Source organism: Vanessa atalanta, chromosome 6, assembly GCF_905147765.1.
Source record: "Vanessa atalanta chromosome 6, ilVanAtal1.2, whole genome shotgun sequence".
NCBI classification, from domain to species: Eukaryota; Metazoa; Arthropoda; class Insecta; order Lepidoptera; family Nymphalidae; genus Vanessa; species Vanessa atalanta.
The window spans coordinates 12,247,896-12,259,935 of NC_061876.1; the positions used below are offsets into that span (position 1 = coordinate 12,247,896).

General features: G+C 31.4%; 1 protein-coding gene across 6 annotated transcripts in view; it reads left to right on the forward strand.

Moving 5' to 3' along the window:
• Positions 1–202: 202 nt before the first annotated feature.
• The window catches only part of LOC125064947 (rho guanine nucleotide exchange factor 15), an 81,162-nt gene continuing 69,324 nt past the window's right edge, over positions 203–12,040 (forward strand). For 5 of the 6 annotated variants that reach the window (XM_047672269.1, XM_047672270.1, XM_047672268.1 and 2 more), the window contains exons 1-2: positions 203–362; positions 2,319–2,353. The gene's annotated coding sequence lies outside the window, so the exon portion shown is untranslated. The remainder of the gene's footprint in view (positions 363–2,318; positions 2,354–12,040) is intronic. The other variant, XM_047672267.1, reaches the window with a different exon arrangement.

The window sequence follows — 12,040 nt, forward strand, 5'->3', positions numbered from 1 at the left end:
TTTTATAATAATAAAAATTCCCTAACAATTCTAGTGAAAAACTAGAATTTGTTGAGTACAAAACAAACAATTTGCATTGACATTGAAAAATATGTACCAAGGATTTTTGTGTTTTCTAAATCATTAACGTCTAATTACATTTCTCGGTTACGCAAATCATCCCGAGAATCGCCTTCGAAGCCTCTCGCCAGTTCACCGCGGCCCGTGCGCATGCGCACACGCGCACACGTCCAGCTCTCAGCTAGTGTCAGTGAAGTGTCAAATTGTCCATGTGTGTGTATCTATCATCCTTTTATATATTGCGATAGAGGGATAGATGTTGCTGTAACTTAATAACACTGGATTTTCTTATGTTTTCTACGGTGAGTTAGTTCGTTAATGTATACGTATTATGTGTTTCAAATCTGGTTCCACCTGTCTTATGTTTGTTAACTGAGTTACGTCAATATCTATCAGTACGGCGTGAGTTTTCGTTTACTTGACACGCGTTGTTTTATTTTAATTTATGGAATACAAATTCCTTTGTTTTATTTCATACTAAGAGTTTTATTATTGTTTTACTTCGTTTATATCTTTAAAATTTACGCAAACGTTCAACTTCTGTGATCTATAATATCTATGTAGATGGCTTTAAAAAGGACGGAGGTTATAAAATCGGATGGTTTTTGTTTGTATACTTGCGCGGATAATGAACCGAATTAAATGATTTATTTTTTATTGAATTTGCCTATAGCTCGATGGATATCATATTTAAAAATGAAAATGTGTAGTCTTGATACATAGAAAAAACTGAAACCTAGGACCACTAAACGACACTATCTCATATGTAATATACGAATATAATTTGTACCCTAAAGCACTCTTGAATGATGTTGCTTCTCATTACTTCCGAAGGTATACCATACAAAAAAACAATTTAAAACCTTTATATTATAACTTAGTATAGATTAGTATACGTAGACTTCAACAAGAGTACATGTCAAATCAATGGAATCAAGACGTACATGATGTATTCAAATGTTTTTGTCTTGCCTCGCTCGCAAAAAGTTTAATTATTGTAAATATAATAATTGAAAAATTGATTTTATTTTCCATAGAAACGATTAGATCTAATAAAAAAAAATTATAATGTTGAAGATTATTATATTCCTTGTACACCATTTTTAAGGATTTAACAAGACTATCAAGTATCATACTTGTCACGTCAAAGCCCTTAAATATAAACAAATAAAATAATAACATTTAACGAAATACTACCTAAATGTTTTTATGAATATATATCGAATTATAAAAAAAGAAAGCTTATACCTCCACGCTAGAATTAAAAAAAAAAGAAACAACGTCTGTGATGTAATAATTATAAAAGGAAATTTTTAATTATAAGCAATACATATATGTATTAAAAGCAATGACGTAATCAATAATATAACACCACTGTAATTTAACAGCTAATATATTATTATTCATCATAGAGAGTTTGGCTTTTAAATTAATATATTATAGCTTTATACGAATCCGAATCTGAGTTGAAATGAAGAACATGGAAATACTACTAAATACTGTTTTGTAATTTATCTCTCGTATTGTTCTATTGTATTATGAGAGGGAGGTAAAGTAAGAATAGAAAAAATGGAAAATAAAGGGAGGGTGCACTCTGTTTGTGTAGTATTTATTTTCTGCCTCGTACAACCACTCTGAGGAACCAGCTTTCGCCGGCGGTTTTTCCGAACATTCAAGAAAAGAGCGTACACATTTCTTAAAAGCCGGCAACGCACCTGCCAGCCCGCCGGTGTTGCAGATGTCCATGCGCACTGGTAGTCACTTTCCATCCGGTGAGCCTCCTGCTCCTTTTCCACCTATAACAAAAAGAAAGTATTGTATATAGGCGGGCTAGATTCCGATAAGAATGGCCGAAAAATCCCCTTAGCCGGAATCAATTAGAAGGATATAATTTAATTAATTACAAAAGTAACCCATACCAAAACTTAGGTATTTCCCCTGTCATTAAAAATACTAATTCCAAAGCATTTATAAGCATGTTTAATTCTCTCTTTCTCTCTAATATATCTATATAATATTCTGGAATACGCTCCAAACGTAACCAAATGAGAGAATAGATCTTAACCTTAGTATCAGCCCAGTCCAGATGTGGGGCATTAACGGACCGTTACTTTATATCTAGGTATCGAAATATAAATGTAAATATATTTATGCTAATAGTTAAGTAAAGTATTATAAGTAAAAAATTATACCAATGTATGTGTTAGGAATTTGTTAAATAAATAAGTTTTTATTTATTCAATTGTTTTGTTTTTCAGATGCTTGTATTGTGTTTTGAGCGTGCAATAGCGCGGTAAGTTTCAGTTGAAACAGTGTTTTAAATAAATTTAAATTTCAAACACATTTTTAAAAGCAAGCCAATATACCCGTTTTTATATAAAAATATGTTGATTGATAAGTGGTTCCTTCGTCTTAAGCCAATCCTGGATGTGGATTTAGTTCATGCTTACCATGAAAATGCATCGTCATGGAAACTGATTCATGTAAAATTCAATTCTATGGAAGAGGTTGTGGTTTTAATACAGCTTGCAAGATTTGACCTAAACAAATGTTTTCACTATCCTTAATGCTAAATATATTTTCTTGTACATATATTGTTATGGTTTGTCTTGCTCGGTAGGTTGTACAAAAAACCTTAACTTGACTGATGCTTTTACTTCGTCGCGCAGATTTGATCGATCTCTTGGCCACGGTAATTTCGATAAGGAATACTTTGATCTTGGCTTTATATCGCCGCTATAGGCAGAAGCTAAAATAAACAACATTGGACATTGTATTGACGCGATATCATTGGTTGAGAGCTTAATTAATCTATGATACAATTTTAGTACATCATCTAAAGTATATAAAAATCGTTTATTTTCATATAAAGATTGAGTGTACAATGAGCTAAGATAAGAACAATTAAAATCGTGCTTTAATAAACAATACGTTCGGATCCTCCTATCCGAGTGAGCGTTATCACAAAGACCTGATTTATCTTTCATTCCAGTTTCATAAGTAATGTGTATTAAAAACTAAAACGTGCTTCGAAATACTAACGTTAGTCATTAAATCTGTATCAGCTGTTATCTAAATAACGATTTAATGTTTTAGTTTTTCGTATTAATTCACAATTCGTGATTAATTGTAGCTAACGATTGGTTTAGTCCGAGGGCAAACATTTTTCTTAGTGAACATTTTTCAGTGAGGCATCCAAGCTTGTGCAATTGTGTTACTTGTACAATATACAGTATTAAATATTTTTATAACCTAGCTTATATTATAAAATGCATTAGTAATTTTAAAATTGATCATTAATTATACATCGACGCAATTAATAAATTTATTTTATCTTAAAAAATTATGAATTGTAAATTTGTTTGAAGGAAACAAAAATTACATAAGCATTACAATTGCATATTAATAAAATGAAAAGCATTCTGCGGTATTTTAAAGTACCAAGCTAATCAGTCAGTTTGAACCTTTATATATGATAACAATGACCCAAATCGGTTAAATTACGTTACGTGTCGTAATCAACTAATCCAACGTCGGCGTTGTGTTTATCCCTACACCTACAGTTGGTACTACAGATTGTCACCTGGTTCTTATGAGACGATGCAAGTTCATGAATATTAATTAGTACCTAGTCCATCAAATTTGACGGTAAACAATCAACTGAATTGTTAAACTTATTTTTTTAAGGTTACATTGAAAATTTTACTTTTGCAAAGTTTCGCTCTTTTCATTTGTATATTTAGGTGTTTGTTATTTTTATTCTCTACGTCGTAATTAGCACGTTTCTGCGAGTTTGGTATTAGCTGTTTCTGTGGTTGACACGTTTTGTTTTAACAAAATTACTATATTACAAGCCAGTATACTGTGAATCAACGTCTTTGTTTTTGATCGTTTATTCGAATATATTTTGATAACAAGGATTAATACTGCGGGATAAAGAACTTATCTATCCTTTATTTAATCTATATTAAAGATGATTGATGATAAGTTAGTTTAAAATGATAAATTTTTAGTTATTATACATACATATGTTTGCTATTTTGTGTAGATATTTTGTAGATATACAACGTCTTATATACAAAGTTAGTTTGTGCCTGTTGCAGTTTTACTAACGCTTAGTTTTTACTTGGAAAGCGATCAGATCGGACGGAGGTAATAATCTCTCCAACTACTAAATTGGCATAATAAACTATGTTTCAAACAGTATATAACATATTATAAATGTACCGTATTATATTATAGCCTGTAGTATGTCCGTCTTGAAATAATGTGAAAGTCTCATATCAATTTGATTAGTAGTTTTTGCATAATTGCTAAAAAACAAATCAACAAAACTTACCTCCTTATAAAATAAATATAATATAAAGGTTTATGGGTAGATTGAAAATACTTACGATAAGATAAACTCAAACCAACTTTTAAGATCTCCCTGAAATACACATTTACGCGTTTCGTCTATGTGAAGTTTGGGTGTATGTAGCTCGCCGGTGCTGAATGCGCTGGAAGGCATTCTAAAACCAATCAGTGGCAGATCCGTCTCTTCGGGTGGCTTCGCGAAATCGCTTGAGCATGCTACCGCGTCGCCCTGCTGTCTGGCCTACCTATTCGAACTTGCAAGATAGAAGGGTTTCCTAGCACACAGAGAATACACCTACTCCCAGCGACGCCCAAGTCCACACTCCATGGCCATTTTCCGTGAGATGACAGTTTCGCAAAAAGAGAGACCATCCAGCATCTCTCGCTAAAATTCAAACCAACCTACTTCACTAAAAATCATAACAATCTTCATTTTGCTATTTGGATATTTTGGACCCAAAAAAGAATTATTTTCTCATCCTCATAGTCCGATCAAACGGTAATATGCTCGGGTCTTTTGGGTAACGGTATATTAGCAGGACCACTGCTCGGGTCTTTTGGATTTCGTTCGGTTTCGTTTCTAGACACCACAGATGGAAGACTTCCTAACCCTCGAGGGCTTCTGAGGAAGAAAAAATCCTTTAGTTTTTACTAGCCCAACCCGCATTTCGAACTTGCGACCCCAATATCAGAAGCCTTATGACCATTAAAATGACAAGTAAATATAAAAATGACCCCATCTAATCAGAGATAACTATCTGTGAACGTCATAAAACAGCTAGACGTTAAGTGAAAACGAAAATCTTCTAAACTCTTATTCAAACAATTTCATATCTATTTGAAGACCAACTTTTTAGTCAAACACTCAAGATTTCTCTGAAACAAAAAACGCAACACATTTCTCAGACGTACCGCAATTTTATGCACAATTATGATTAAAACAAACAATATATGAAGTTATTTTATCGCCCAATTTATAAGAAATATAAATGAAAAAATCCAAATTTGATTTTTTTTGGAATAAATAGACCTTATAGACCATTTTTGAATGAGTGAATTCCTTATAAAAATGTGCATTGTAAATAGCTTACAAGAATGCACATTCGAGTCACGGGTGAGAGGGTGGATGAACTTCTTGGCGCACATGTGTGGATACTCCAGTCTGGCGCGACGGACTGTTGATTACGTGTACCTCGGAATCGATTTATAAAAACATACCGTGTACTAGAATTCGATTATGTATATTATTTTATTATCATTATATTTCTACTGTCGTAATTTTTTACGATAATTTGTTTCCTACTGACTTGCATGATTCACAAAATGAAGCGAAAATATCAGTCAATAAAAATGTTGCAAAGTATCAACGTTACATAGTTCATTAAATTATGTTTTTTTTTTTTGTTGAACTTTTATTCGTAAGGTTATTTTCGTAACTATCCAATCCTTGGCAGTGTTTATTAATACGTAAAGAGTTTTTATTTCGATTTTATTATTCAACTGAAATTTGTTATAGTTGTTTTCGATTTAAATAACTGATTTATTTTAAATGAGTCTGCATATAAATAATACATTCAACCAATTTTGAAATCTTCTCTGTCGATATGTGTGAGAATTTCATTTATCAGAATTAATTAATAATTAATTATTTTACCGTCGTATCAGTGTAAAATAATTTCTATATTTAAGTAAATCTATCGAAGCAATATTAAAGAAGTCGTTAAACATGTTAAAGTTATGAAATAAGCATAACTAGTATAATAAAAGTTTTCTAAGGCGTGGCGAGATGCCGCTCTGCCCTACATTGAAGACCACCTTTGAACATTACCAGGGATGTGTTCTGAACACGGTATTCGGGGAATTATAAGTATATCAGTAAAAATATAAATTAAAAGTATGTTAGTTTGGATGTATAACGCAACGAGTAATAATTATGTCACATTACACGCCAAGACTTCGATATGAACGTTGAGATTTTTGAAGATAATAAAATTTGATGATTTGGTCTAATTTACATGCAACGTATGAGTGAATCTTTTGACGCGCAAAGTTTCAATTTTGTTACATAAGTTTTTAATAAGTTAACGCTTTTGTAATTTTTAATTATGTTAGACATTAATATTAATTAACGTCACATGTATATTTTTAAAGAAAATTTAGTATATGTAACTACATATATGTACATACATTAAAGACACATCTTCTATTACAAGATTATATCTTTAATTGTGATGAAAAATAGGTAATTGATTATTTTTAAAAAAATACTAGAGAATAATAATAATAAAAAAACAAAAAATATGTGAATATTATATTATTATTTGTGTTGATAACGATTTTTTTAATAAAGATGTTTAGGGCAACCCTGTTTTCCAACAAACATAGATAAATCAGGCCCTGGGCAGTTACGGTTTCTGCAGTTAAGATTGTAATGTGTTTTATAACAATCGTAACGTCATAGTATATTTATCGTGTCTGAGGTCTTAACATTGCACTGTACCTAAGGTTCAAACATCAGATCACACACTATAGCTAAGGTTCGTAACAAGGTAAAGTTAATGTCCCACTGTTGGGCAGATTGCCTCTCCATTTTGAGTAGAAGGTTTGGAGCTTTTATGCAGGTTGGTGGATACACTTGCCAGATCCACCACGTGCAGGTTTTCTCACGATGGTTTCCTTCATAGCTGAGCACGAGATAAATTATAAATACAAATTGAGCACATGAAGTCCAGATTTAAACTCACAACAATTGTTTTGTCATTAGTTTGTAAAAGTTAAATATATTATTATTTTATTAGGATTTTAATTTCATTCCAATTAAGTTGTACATTTCCAATTAGTCTTATATTTTATCATACAAGGTCAAAGAGACGATAAGAAAGTGTGGAGGTTTATGTTTGTGAAGTTTTACGCAGATTTTAGATGTTAAATTAATATCCGTATTATATATTTGAAATGCATAAAATAGTATCTACCATACGTCTATCTATACTACTTTCTGAACCGGTGGTGCCGGCTGCTAACGGTTTGTTCTTGTAATTAAAATTGCAAAATGACTTTTCAAAAGTGTGAGACACTATTATTAATAAAAAAATATTTCTCTCTATGCAAATATTATAATGTATAATTAATAATGTATATTAATTAGATTTTTAATAAGCGGGTAATTGACAATCAGGAATATAAAAAGAGGTTTCATTATTCTCTATAAACAAATCGATTGTGAGCTTTTTTGTCGATGCGGAAGCACATTCACTTTCTTCGTTACGAAATCGTGGTTATGATCGATGATAACATGCGCCCGCGCAGATAAAATCTTCAAAGTGCGTGTCGATAGATCTTCGACAATTTACTAGGTATTAGACAGGCGGTTTTATGCACACGTAGAGTGTTCGGAATACAAAATAGAAATTTTGTTTGGGTAATTAAATTAATATAAATCATTTTCGAATAAGGTTCTCGATTTTTACTTCGATAAAATAATAATAAAAAATATATGGAGTTCGAGTTGCAAATGAATTAATAAACATTGAGCACCGTTCAATGACCATTCATTCATTCAGTCGAATGGTTCCAAACGTACGATTAGATAAAATAAAAATTAGTTAATCTGAACCTGACCAGCGTTTCAGAAACTAAAGGTAAGAGTTTACTGCCGGCTGCATTTAGCTTTTTTCTCTTATGGGTTGGACGTTATTAAAGTGCTTTACGAATCACGGAAATTTAACCAAACTGCTACTTATTCCTCGACGAAAATCCTACAACATTGTCTATGAAACCAAACATTAAATAAAAATAAATTAAATAAAGATTTAATAAAACGTAGCTACAAAAAACTTGTATACTAAATATATTATATTATAAACATAGACACGATCGAATAGCTGTTCCATATCATTGTACACAAATACCTGCATTCAAACTTGTTAGTGAAAAAAAAACGGCTTATTATAAATAGAAACCAGAAATCATCCTCGAATCGCGTGAATTTGAGCTGTATTGGAATAGGACTGTGTTATAACTGACAAGACTGTGCATTTTAATAGACGGTCATTATGCCACATAATAAAAAAATGAGACATTGTATATCTTATAAATATTGCTGTAGCTAATATTCATTATATAGCCTCCATTTACAATGTAAAAATTGCCAAATATACTGATTTTTCTATCGAAATTAAATCTCAATGGAAAGTAAAAACTATAACCATCATCATCTCATCAACTGAAGTCATTGCTGACTAACTATTCTCTAGCTAACAGGCGCTTTACATTCAGAAACTCACTTTTATTTTATTTCGGAAAGCAATTATACTGTACAATGATTACGTAATCGTAACCGTTTTTATTTAGACAAAATCCCGCAAAAACGGTATAAAACCTCTATAAAACGAGAGCAGTGAAAAATTCAATATAAATTAGCATTAGCAGCCTGTTAATTTCCCACTGCTGGGCTAAAGGCCTCCTCTCCCTTTGAGGAGAAGGTATGGTGCATATTCCACCACGCTACTCCAATCCGGGTTGACGGAATACACATGTATTACACATACACATACAGATTAGAAAAAAAAACAAAGTACTCGCTTATAAAACCAATATAACTGGACGATTAAAGTAATACTATAAGCTGTTTAAAAAAAAATAAAAGTCTAAAATATGATTTTTCTCACTCGAACAATTTGAGTGAATGATAGGTTACATTTTCTTTACCAAAGAGAATAGACCTCAAATGTCAGTGTATTTTTAAAAGGCTTTCATTCAAACTTTTTCTAAGCGTGATTCACGATCATTGCCCAAGAAGCAATATTGTAGGTCAACGTACAAAGTCGAAATCTGTCGTAAGAGAGTTGACATTGAATAACACGTATTATTTGAGTGGCCTAATGACGACGGCAAAATGCGCAATGATTAAAAACGGGTAAATCTCATATTAAAGTGACTCTGATAAAACCCATTCCGTGGAGGCTAATTTCAACAAATTATGCGTACACTTACTACTTATTATAAAACCAAGTTTCCTGCCTTCTTTTGTTTTTTTTTCCATTATTTGGTTCACCAACAACTTATAACATTTATATATCTATGTCAGTTTTGAACTTATAAAATACCGAAACGAAATGATAAGCTAATATAGGTAAACACCGCATGCAATAAGGATTTAAATAAAATTACCGTAAATTCATTAATTAGTTTTCACCAATGAAAGGGGTGATAGGTATATAGGAAGATGGAGATAATAGGGAAAGATTAGGTTAGGTGTATAATTTATTAAGATGTTTTATTAAAAAGATCTGAAATGATGATTGTTGTTGAATATTTCACAAATGGGATAAGAAGCAAATATTCTTACAGTACAGGAGAATTTAAGATTATTTTTGAGTGGTGGAACTGGTAAAATCATTAGTCCGATTTAAAAATATAAAATATTGATTGATGCTATGACTTCTGCGTCATTTTTCCAAGTGATTTGCTTGATTCGATAACTTTTAATCGATAAAAGATTACATATAAAAAATAAACGTGAAACTAGTATTCGTTGATTTGAATAAATGAATCATCAATTACGAGTATAAGTAATTAAGTTTACAAATTCATACAAAATAACTTTGTTTATCGTCCGTTCTTTTAGACACAATTACAGTCGGTGATATTTTCTTATATTGTCTAGTAAAACGACATTAAAGGTTCTTAATTTATGAAAAAAGTATATTTTGACTGAATGGCATATTTTTCTTAATTATTACATATAAATTAATTAAGTATTTGTGAAATGTAATTCTACATGCTTTTTTGGACAAAAGATTTTGAAGATACTTCCTTTGGATCGTTATGTAAATATGATAAGAGTATTTTTTTTATTATGCACGCGCACAGTATGACATATGACATATACTACATGATTAACTGGCTCGCTAAACCAATAATTAAGTCTCAAGTCGCTCGAAATGAACAAAGTATATTATTATTATTTTTTTTAATTAATTATTTGCATGCAATTTTAAACTACTTTTAATTACGCCGAAGAAGTAAAACTTTATGCACGTATATAAGTACTCGCACTTTTTTATTATTATAACATTTTACAAAACATGTTGATATTTTAAAAGAAGTTTTGTTGGTGTAACGTCAAGCGTTTTCGGTATTATCGTATCTGACAGCAATACTGTCACTTTGAGATTTGAGACCTTAAGTTACTAATTAGAATATCATTAATAACAAAAGAATATTTTTTTTTGTTTTAATGTTTTTGTATTAATATTCGGCTTATACGATACCAAGTATTCATGGCAGAACACTCGACATGTTTCGGGAAGACGGGACCCTCCTGTTAAGACTCGTGTGTTCTAACCCCAGTGGATCCAATAATAAATAATGATACATTTAACAATGTATTTCTTACCTAACTCTTCTCCCGACTCCACTATCCGCGTCAACATTTTTTTCTCTTACGAGCCTATGTCACGTATTCAGGCACCAGACCTCAACGTCAAATTTCATTACACTCCGTTCCGTGGCGGAGTCGTGTCGAGCTAACAAACCATTAAAAAAAGTTCCGTTCGTATTTATATTTGTATAGATGAAAGCCTGGTTAGAAAGTTTCCTTATCGCCGTTAAAGTAACTCATTATTTATTTAATATTGTTAAATAATGGGATGTTATAAAATAAATGAACACTCATTGTCATTTTACTTGCTTTCTACTTAAACACTTGTCCCGTTGCGGTGTTACGTATTGTCGTAATGAAGTTACGAAGCTCCACCTCCTTACGTCATACGACATATGTTCATGAGCTTCGCATGGGTTTCATTTCTTTCTTTATAAAGATACTCTATCACATGTGTGTTTTTGATGTGAATCACTTGGATTTATTTTAACGTCTATACTTTAAGGGGCTTATAAATAAAACTGCTTTCGAAGTTAGTAGCGACTTAGCCATAAGCTCTGTTTAGGAGGTTATTAGTTGAACAATGTTTTATCTGAACGCTTTTCTGTCGCATTTCAAATCATTGAAGAAATAAAGAGAGAAATCTAGAAGCGTTTTTGTTAAATTTTTTTAAGTAAATTAGGATTTTAAAAACTGAACATATTTAAATATTGATAAGAATAAGATAACTATTATACAAAAAAAAATTAAAACTATAAGGATAATTAATTTACTAGTGGTAAGGCTTCGTGCCCGGCTTGGTACCGCCCACTCATATATTCTACCGCCAAGCCAGCCAGTGTAAATGCAGGCACAAAAGACATAACATCTCAGTTTCTATGATTGGTGGTGCATTGGCGGTGTGTGGAATAGTAAAATTACACACAGTTGTGAACACTTACCATCGAATAGCCCATTTGCCTGACCAACCGATGCTTAAATAAAAATATTGTTTTAGTGAGATTCTCTATAGTCAAAGTGACTGTAATACTTCGATAAATAAATAAACCTTGTGATTACAATACCAGCAAGTGTTCCAACTGTCTAACAACAATATACTATTAAATACTATTGTAATAAATAATAAGTGTTCTATTATATCATTTGAAAAACATACATTGTTTGGATAGGCCAAATGACTCGTGCTCTTGGTATGTTATTTTGTAATCATAGATTCGCAATTAATATCCACACTGATGA